Genomic DNA, 10,534 nt, shown 5'->3' with positions numbered 1-10,534 from the left:
TAAATAGTACATTTAAAATGTTTAGGGCAGGGATCCCTGGGTGGCGCAGCTGTTTGGCGCCTGCCTTTGGCCCAGGGCGCGATCCTGGAGACTCGGGATCGAATCCCACGTCGGGCTCCCGGTGCATGGAGCCTGCTTCTCCCTCTGCCTGTGTCTCTGCCTCTCTCTCTCTGTGACTATCATAAATAAATAAAAATTAAAAAAATTTTTTTAAATGTTTAGGGCAGCCCCGGTGGCCCAGGGGTTTAACGCCGCCTTCAGCCCAGGGCAAGATCCTGGAGACCCGGGATCGAGTCCCACGTCAGGCTCCCTGCATGGAGCCCGCTTCTTCCTCTGTCTGTGTCTCTCGTGAATAAATAAATAAAATCTTTAAATAAAATGTTTAGCATTGCCTGTAGCACGTAGTAAGCCTAACATAAGTGACTGTTCATTGCAGTGGTGGAGGTGAGTAGCCAAAAACAATAGATAGGTTCCAATAGAAGCACGAGCGCTGCGTTATGGGGTACTGAGGCACGATTCAGAAAAGTAGTTGCATTTGAGCTGGACCTTTACATAGGAGTGAAGAGTTTGCTAGGTGGAGAAGGGAGAAAGCAATTGGAAGCGAAAGAAACAAAAAATAAAGGCCCAGGAGTGCAAATATTGGGAAACTATTCAGAGATATCGTTGCTTTGGGATTTGGGGCAGCCACCTTTCACATTCCTTGTGTTGCTGCCTCAAAATAACCAGCGTGCTGGTTTGGCTCTGTTCTTGCTCCTGGGACTTCTGCACCTTTCCTCCCGTCAGCCTGTCTGCAGTTCTTTTCAAGAGCTGGGCCACATCCAGCTCTTCAGTGATGACTCCCCAACTGTTTGAGCCCTCACTGTTCTCTGCTTTTCCCAATTCCTGTAGCACTTAATTTCTTACCACACAATTTAGCAGTAATTATATGTTGTCCTGTTATTTAATTATCTCATTTGTGTAAGTCTACTCTCCCCAGTTCTTTCCCTCAGGGGAGGGATGGCATTTGCCCATTTTGTGGCCCACATAGAACTTGACATAAATTGTCAAACAATGTCTCTTGACTGGACACCTTGTGCTGCTGCTGATTACAGACAAGAGCACCAGACCCCAATCGGGGACTTATTGATTTGGGTAGGAACGTATTCATTCCACATACAAACACTGAGGGCTCTTCATATCTGAAGCTAGTTGAAAAAATTGTGAAGATAAGGTGTCCTGTTTCCCTGTGTAAAATGACATTATGATGTCTCTTGTCACTAGAAATCTAAGCACTGGGATCCCTGGGTGGCGCAGCGGTTTAGCGCCTGCCTTTGGCCCAGGGCATGATCCTGGAGACCCGGAATCGAATCCCATGTCGGGCTCCCGGTGCATGGAGCCTGCTTCTCCCTCTGTCTATGTCTCTGCCTCTCTCTCTCTCTCTCTCTCTCTCTGTGTGTGTGTGACTATCATAAATAAATTATCATAAATAAATAAAAATTTAAAAAAATAATGAAGTGAACAATAAAATAAGAACAATATTAAAAAAAAAAAGAAATATAAACACTAACCACTTGTGGGAGGGGTCGATGGCAGGGCAGCTGGAGTCCTCACTAGCACACCAGATCACCTGTTCAGTGCTGCCCAGAGGAGCACCATCAGAATGACAGCTTTCTTCCCTTATCTTTAGCTTTGTTGGCTTAGTCACTAGCTACTCTCTTCAGGTCCCAAGGTTGCTGTCTGTTGTGGGCTTGTGGCCCAATCAATTTGACTCGATCCTAGAAACTGTCTAACTTAATATTAGGAACCTACTGCCCAGATATCCAGTTTCTCACCTTTTGTTGATGACACCGTATATTCACAGTGAGTGTACTAGACATTTTTTTTTATTGTCTTTGTTTTTGTAGAGATTCTGAATTTAATCAAATATATTAGTGCGGGCAGCCCTGGTGGCCCAGCAGTCTAGCACCGCCTTCGGCCCGGGGTGTGATCCTGGAGACCCGGGATCGAGTCCCACATTGGGCTACCTGCATGGAGCCTGCTTCTCCCTCTCCCTGTGTCTCTGCCTCTCTCTCTGTGTGTCTCTCATTAATAAATAAATAAAATATTTAAAAAAATATTTAAAAAAAAAAACAAATATATTAGTGCTTATGCTATAGAGAATGTCCTGACTATATTACAATTTTTAAAAAAGATTTTATTTATTTATTAAATAAATCTCGGAGAGAGAGATAGACAGGACAATCAGGGGTAGGGGCAGAGGGAGAAGCAGACTCCCGACTGAGCATGGAGAGCCAGGTGAGACTCAATCCCAGGACTCCTGGGAGCATGACCTGAGCCTAAGGTAGACAACCAGCTGCACCCCAGACCAACTCAAATTCTCTGGAATGGGAATTTTATTTTGATGGTGACTTTTTTTTTTAAAGATTTTATTTGAGAGAGAGTGCATGAACAGCACGGAGGGGCAGAGGGAGAGAGAGAAGCAGATTGCCTGCTGAGTGGGGAGCCCAATGTGGGACTTGATCTGAGGACCCATGAGATCGTGGCCTGAGTCCAAGGCAAACACTTAACTGACTGAACCACCCAGGTGCCTCCTCACAATTAAAAAAAAAAAAAAAAAATGGATGTGGTTGAGGCTAACATCAGGCTCCCTGCTCAGTGGGGAGTCTGCTTATCCCTCTCTTTCTTTCCCTCTGATCTCCCCCTGCTCACGCTGTCTCTCAAATACATAAATAAAATCTTTTTTTTTTTTTTTTAATGGATGTGGTCCCTGTCCTCACAGAGAAAATAGTCTAGCAGGGCAGACAGACTCAGTAGACAATTAAAATACGGCATGGTGTTTTAGCTACTGCAGCATAACAAATGCTCTGAAATTTGGTGGCTTAAAACTATTATTATCTCTCACAGTTCTATGAACTGACTGGGCTCAGCTGGGCAATTCTGGTCTCACTTCAGGTCTCTCATGAGGTGGCAGTCAGATGCCTACTGCAGTTGGAGTCATGAAGGTTCAACTAGGACACTGGAATGGCTGACCCTCTATTCTCCATGTGGTCTCAGGGCCTCTCTGGCTGAGCAGCTGAACTTAAATGGTGGCTCAGAGCTTCTGAATGTCCAAAAGTACAAGCTGCCAGGTTTATTAAGCCTTAAGCTGGGGCCTGCACCTATACTCCATTGGATAAAGCAGTTCATAGAGTCAGCTCACAAGCAATGAAGAGGAGAAGACACATCAGGACAAATACTAGGAAGTGTGGCTTAGTGGGGAAAGTACAGGGTTCTATGAGAACATCTATGGATGGATGTCAGGAAGACTTCCTGGAAACAGCAACATCTTAACTGATGAACCTCTATGACTAGGTCTGGGAACTAACCAGATGAAGGGAAGAGCAAGCAGTTCAGGTAGGGGAAACAGCTGGTGCAAAGCCCCAGAGAGGCAAAGAGAGCACAACTTAAGATCAGTGTGGCTGGGGGCACCTGGGTGGCTCAGTGGTTGAGGGTTTGCCTTTGGCTCAGATCGTGATCCTGGGGTTCTGGGATCGAGTCCCAGATTGGGCTCCCCATAGGGAGCCTGTGTCTCCCTCTGCCTGTCTCTGCCCCTCTCTGTGTGTCTCTCATGAATAAATAAATAAAATCTTAAAAAAAAAAAAAAAGATCAGTGTGGCTATAGCTGGGTGAGGAGTGGTGAGTGGTGTCAGGGGTGGAGGGAGTAGTAAGGGATAGTGATAGCCCTTTAGTCTGGAAAGATAAATGGGGCCAGATCATAAAGTCTTGTAAATGCCTCAAGATGTCTGGACTCTGTCCTAAGGGCATGGGACACCAAGGAAGGAAGAAGGAGCATGATCAGGCCAGAAGGACCCTACACAGACTATTGGCTGCTATGTGGGGGATGGGTTGGAGGGGGTCAAATCTTCATTTTCACCCAGAACCTTCTATCCAGTGATCAACTTCACCTTTGTCACTGAGACTGAGTCATCACCTTAGCAATGATACAAGTTCTTTCTGCACCTTATTAGTGGGGATTTTTTTTAAAGATTTTTTTTTTTTAAGTACTCTGAGATCAAAAGTGGCATGATCGGGAGGCCTGGGTGGCTCAGCGGTTGAGCGTCTGCCTTTGGCTCAGGGTGTGATCCCAAGTGCAGGCATCAAGTCCCACATCAGACTCTCTGCAAGGACCCTGCTTCTCCTTCTGCCTAGGTCTCTGCCTCTCTCTGTGTGTCTCTCATGAATAAATAAAATCTTAAAAAAAAAAAGAGTGGCATAATCTACTGACTGAGCCAGACAGTCACCCCTATTAGTGGAAATTTTCATTTTTTAAAAAAGCTCTTTTTACAAGTTTTTGTTTGTTTTTGTTTTTATTTTGAAAAGAACATGAAAGAACCCAGACTCCTGGGTAGCTCAGTCAGTTGTGTACCTGACTCTTGATTTTGGCTCAGATTATGATCTCAGGGTTGTGGAATGGAGCCCTGAGTCGGGCTCAACACTCAGCAGGGAATCTGCTGGAGATTCTCTCCCTCTGCCTCTTCCTCAACCAATAATAAACAAATAAATCTTAAAAAAAAAAAGGGATCCCTGGGTGGCGCAGCGGTTTAGCGCCTGCCTTTGGCCCAGGGCGTGATCCTGGAGACCCGGGATCGAATCCCACGTCGGGCTCCCGGTGCGTGGAGCCTTCTTCTCCCTCTGCCTGTGTCTCTGCCTCTCTTTCTCTCTGTGTGACTATCATAAATAAATAAAAAATAAATAAAAAAAAAACATATCATAGGAAGCCTGCTACCTGGTAGGATATGGACATGAGGCTGGTCAGGCGGTCAAACAATTTGTACTTAAGTGTTAAGTGTGTTCAGGAAGAGCCTGCCTGCCAAGAACAGGGAGCAGGCCAGGCTCAATGGATTTTACCCTCAGTTAAGTGATGGTTGGTTAAAAAGGAGCCCCTATTCTAGGGAAAAGTCAAACAGTACTAAAAGGCTTAAAAGGCTTAAAATAAATGATAAAATCTATTCCCTCACTTTCCTCATCTGTAAGGTGGGAATGACAATTATAGCCTCCTTGTGAGATAACAGTACATACATTGCCTGGCACATACATGGTCAATAAATGGTAATAATGAAGAAAGTTCTCACTTGAGAGCTGCTATGAGCATAGCTGTGGATGTTTAGTTGCACATTATACAAATAAATGTAAGGCATGAATATGAGTTAGAGGAAATGACAAGAACATAGACTCACTTGGAGAGGTCTGTCTCTTCCCTTTGTTCTAAGACCAAACTCTGTGTTTGCTCTTAGTCCCATTCTCTTCCTGTCTTTTCTAGAACCCTGTCTCTATAATTATCCTGACCCTCATGCCAAAGCATATGTCTCTTTACTAGTTATTTTCTTTCCTCCTATGAAATATACAAGAACCTTTTCTATCTTGGGGGGAAAATCCTTTATTTGATCCTCCTGCCCTTTTCAGCTATCATTCTGTTTCTTTCTCTCTACTGCCAGGTTTCTTTAAATATTTTTTTTTCAATTTTTTTTTATTTATTTATGATAGTCACAGAGAGAGAGAGAGAGAGAGGCAGAGACACAGGCCGAGGGAGAAGCAGGCTCCATGCACCGGGAGCCCGATGTGGGATTCGATCCCGGGTCTCCAGGATCGCGCCCCGGGCCAAAGGCAGGCGCCAAACCGCTGCGCCACCCAGGGATCCCCAGGTTTCTTAATTAAGTAGCACACATACTGCCTCCCATGACTTCTCCACTCCTTTGCTTTTCAGCTTTGTCTCCCAGCTTCCATCACTATTCTTTTGACATAGCTGTCAGTGTGGTCATCAAAGACCACCTCATTAACCACCAGTGAGCCATTGCTCAATCAATCTCCTAGGCCCAGAGTACTTGACTCAGTTGACTGTCCACTCCTTAATTCCACATACAAAATGGCCTCATTATCCCACTTCCTTATTTCTGTCAATTGTATCATTTCCCCACGCCATTCAGGAAAGAAACCTTGAACTCAGGGTTAGCTCGACTCCCCTCTCTGCTCTCACATTAGTCTTGACTTTTACTGCAAATATTAGAAATTCATTGAAAGCTACCTTTTTGGAAAAGCTTTATCAGGATACGGGGAGGGGGGCGGCTATCTAATGCACCCCAAAGGCAGGCTGCAGCTGGAAAGACCAAGACTGTAGACTTAGGACTCAATCAAGTGAGTCTCCTCTCTCTAGCTTTCTTTCTGGATTTCTTGTGATCTGCACAGATTCCCCAAAGGTGCTTGATTCTCCCACACTTACCTAGGCCCCAGGACTGATAAAAAAAAAATCACCATCTTTTGCATCAGGCCCTTGAATCTGTTTCCTCTCCAGCTTCCCTTGCACTGCATCTCCTGTGTTTGTTTACCTCCCTATCATTTTGTGTCTGCCATTGCCTTTTCCTCCTCCTGACCTGGAGTCCAAGCATTGCCTATGTTTCAGTTCTCTGTCCATTGCCCTTTTCTTGAACTCTTCTGTATTGTTGGCTCCTGAAGGAGAGCAGAGTGGTTAAGAGTTTGAATTCCAGAGTCCTAACAGCCTGGACTTGAATCCCCCACCACTTTCTAGCTGTGCGAATTTGGCAGTGACTTGAAATTTTTTAGCCTAAATTCCACATCTGCGAAATGGGGATAGTACTGGTACCTTCCTGACAGGGTTGATGTGAGGATGCACTGAGCAATCACATATAAAGTGCTTTGTTAGCACAGCGCCTGGCACACAGAAAGAACTCAATAGATGACAACAGTTATTAGCTTTACCCTTGTTCTTTTTCCTGAGTTCTAGCCTGACATCATCTGCTAGACTTTTCCATTAGATGTCCTGCTGTGACCTCAGATCCATCCACCTGTCAGAATTCACCAGGCACTGCTGGAAGATGCAGCTTTCTGAGACATGGAAGATGGAGGGGACCTGAACAGAGAAGGGTGGTCTCATTGAATCTTCGAAAGGAGCCCCCACCTAACCTCAGCCAGGCCTCTGCAGAGAAAACTCTGAAGAACAGCTCCCCCCACCCCCCCTAAGCCTCCAGACCCTTTGCTGGCTGACTCCTGGAATCCAAGAGAGCGGGCAGGGCTGCCATTAAGAGAGCAAATGAAGGATGTGAATCCAACCTTTTAAAAAAAAAGCCCCAGGGGTAGTGAGAGGAGATGTAGCCGGATCAGTGGAGCTTTGAGGTGGGTGTGAAAGGTGAGAACAGCACCCTCAGGGCGCTGAGGCTGGCTTAGGCAGGGGCCTCCCTCCAGTGCCGGGGATTTGGCAGCACAGAAGCCAGAGGCACTCCTGTTTTTAGCTGAGCTGTTACAGGTCTCCTTTGCCACTCTTGTGAACATTCCTCATTAAGCTCAATGTGTGAAGTGGAGTGTACAACTTTCACCTGCCCCTCAGCCCCTTGCTCCCACCTGCCTCTCTGCTTCTGGGTGGCAGGACTCCTACTGGCAGCAACGTGATGAGTTGCTCACACCCACTGCCAAAGGGGGTCGTGGGCAGGGAGGGTAATTTCAGAGCTGTTTGCTCTGAGCTAGAAAGGCCAAACAAGTAGGAGCTCTGACTCTACAGCAGAATGTGCCCCTGTTTGAATGCCATTGTTGGAATGAACTGGTGAAACAGTATAGAAGACTTAAGATTCTCTCCCACCTCAGGGTCTCACCGTCCACCCTGGATCACTTACAACAAATAGAGAACCCAAGCCAATCACTGTTCTGGGGCTTGGAGATGGCAGATGAATGCAATGGGATGGGCTTCTGGCCTCCTGGACCAAACTCTTCAGGGGGCGGTGGACATTAAACATAACAAAACTGGGGGTACATTTCAACTAGGAGCACTGTTGTTAGCAAGGAGAAGCCCAGGCTGCTATGAAAGTATAGAGCAGGGATCCCTGCCTGGGTGGCTCAGCGGTCTAGCGCCACCTTCAGCTCAGGTGTGATCCTGGAGTCTCAGGATCAAGTCCCACATCCGGCTCCCTGCGTGGAGCCTGCTTCTCCCTCTGCCTCTCTCTCTCTGTCTCTCAAGAATGAATAAAATCTTAAAAAAAAAAAAAAAAAAAAAAAAAAAAAGGAAGTATAGAGCAGAGGCTAGCTACATCTGGGGGAGGGGCAAATCAGGATGAGTTGATGCGACAAGTAAATTCAAGTTCTTTTTTTTTTTTTTTTTTTTTTAAGATTTTATTTATTGGGATCCCTGGGTGGCGCAGCGGTTTGGTGCCTGCCTTTGGCCCAGGGCCCGATCCTGGAGACCCGGGATCGAATCCCACATCGGGCTCCCTGCATGGAACCTGCTTCTTCCTCTGCCTGTGTCTCTGCCTCTCTCTCTCTGTCTCTGTGACTATCATAAAAAAGAAAAAAGATTTTATTTATTTAATTCATGAGAGACACACAGAGAGAGAGGCAGAGACACAGGCAGAGGGAGAAGCAGGCTCCATGCAGGGAGCCCGATGTGGGACTCGATCCCGTGACTCCAGGATCACACCCTGGGTCAAAGGCAGGCGCTAAACTGCTGAACCACCCAGGGATCCCCAGTAAATTCAAATTCTAAGAAAGGTGAGGCTGGTTTGAAGTGGAAGGTGGAAAATACCCTGCCAAACAGATGAAGCAGTACATGCAAAGGTCCTGAGGCAGAAGGGAACTAGGCTGTTGGATGGTTAAATGCAGCCAGAGGAGATGAATGCAGCCAAAACTCGGTGATGAAGGCCACAGTGCTAGCAGCATGCGTTAGGCAGAGCCTTGCAGACTATGATGAGGATTGGAGCCTTTAGCCTAATGATAATAGCGAACATTCCATTTTATGTATATGAGCAATGTACTAAGGACATGCGTTTTCTCATATACTGTTTACAAGTCCCCTAGGAGGCTGGTGCTATTATTCCCTTTTTACGGATAATGAAACCCTGGCCCAGGGAAGTTAAATTGCTCAAGGTCACACACAGCTGGCGTGGCAGAAGTGGATCTGAACCCAGATATCAGGATCCAGGGCCTGCCCTCATAATGCCTGCGTGGCCAGGCCTTAGAGCTACCTGCGGCCTTTGATCCGAGCCGCACGTCCCTCAGGCCTGGCTTCCTCTTTCGCCGCACGCACGTCGGCAATTCTTCTCCCCGGAAACCCACGCAGAGGCTGGCTCTGGCCCCAGGGGCAGCGGGCTGCGCTGGCGAGAGGCTGCAGCCGCCGCTCGGGCCCCGCGCGGCCCCCCGCCTACGCGGCGGGCTGGGGCCGGACCACCGAGCCGCGGGGCCCGGCCGCAGTGCGGAGGCCCCCGGGTGCGCGCCCGCGCTGCCCGGCAGCTGCGATCCCGAGGTGACGGGCTCTGGAGGGGCGCGGGGGCGGCGGGGGCGGCGGGGGCGGCGGGCGCGGGGGCGGGGGCGGGGGCGGCCCTTCGCGTCCGGCAGGGGGCTCTGTCTCCCCGCGATCCCGGAGCCGGGCGCCGCAGCCCCGCCGCCCGATCACGTTCTCTCCAGCCTTGAGGGGGAAAACAGCGTTCATTTCTGATTAAAAATGACTATTTTTTAAATGGGCTTCATTCCTTATTTCTCTGTCCTCTCCCAGGGCCAGAAAGAGGCGGAAAGCGACAGTGAGAATCCATTCCGAGCGAGCAGCCAAGAGGAGACGCGGCAGCTCCCAGATGTTGATGTTTTGTTTTTTGACATAAATCTTTGCACTCATATGGGAGTTTTCATTGATTCATGTTCCCATCTGCTGAATTTCCTTTTATTTATTTAATATGGCTTTTTGGGGAAATCTTGCTCCGAAGCTCTGGAGGAGCATAAACTGTGGCAACCGCTGCACCCCATCCGCCCTCCTCCAAACCTTGGCTTGGGGGGAGGAGTGCGGGCGGTGTAGGGAGAGTCAGTGGCACCCTGCAGAAAAGGCCTGCACCACGGTCTCATCTTGGGGGACAGGCCCCCTAGCCACGCGCTAACGTGGCAGTTCCTCTGCTTGGGGCCTGCCGGAGGCTGTAAACCCGAGAAAGAAACAGCATGAGACAGTCAAGTCATATTGCGTCTCCATCCCTTCTCCTTCCAGCCCACCCACAATACCGCGTTCCCTTCAAGCTAAAACACTTGCTCTTGGTTTAACAATTTGGAAACCAGAAAATACGTGACTGTGGATGTCCGCATTTAATACTTTACAGTATCTCTTCCTCCCCCCAATTCATCCTGCACACCCCCACCTCAGTAGTAATTCTTAATAAGGAAGAGCTTCAACCTTGCAGTCAACTGAAGTTTGAATCCTGAATGCAGGAATTCTTGAGCGGGTTAGCTTCTCTGAGGCTCAGATCCCTCATCTATAAAATGGGAATGATTATTACTTCTTTTTCTGATACATTTTCCAAATGAGGAAACAGAGGCAGAGAGTAGTTAAGAGGTTTGCTCAAGTAGACTAGAACCAGGACACATATTTAGGCCTTTCTCATCCTCATCCTATCTTACCCCCACCCCTTGTCCAGCTGCTCCTTCAAGTTTCCCAGGACTGACCCTCTGCCTGGCAGAAAGGGGGTACCCTCTTTTCCACTAGGCAGAAGAGAAGACTAGAAATGAATGGTTCAGGATGTCTGACACCTTAGAACACTAT

This window comes from Canis lupus, chromosome 2 (genome assembly GCF_011100685.1).
Source record: "Canis lupus familiaris isolate Mischka breed German Shepherd chromosome 2, alternate assembly UU_Cfam_GSD_1.0, whole genome shotgun sequence".
In the NCBI taxonomy this organism is placed as follows: domain Eukaryota; kingdom Metazoa; phylum Chordata; class Mammalia; order Carnivora; family Canidae; genus Canis; species Canis lupus.
This window is presented reverse-complemented; position numbering follows the sequence as displayed.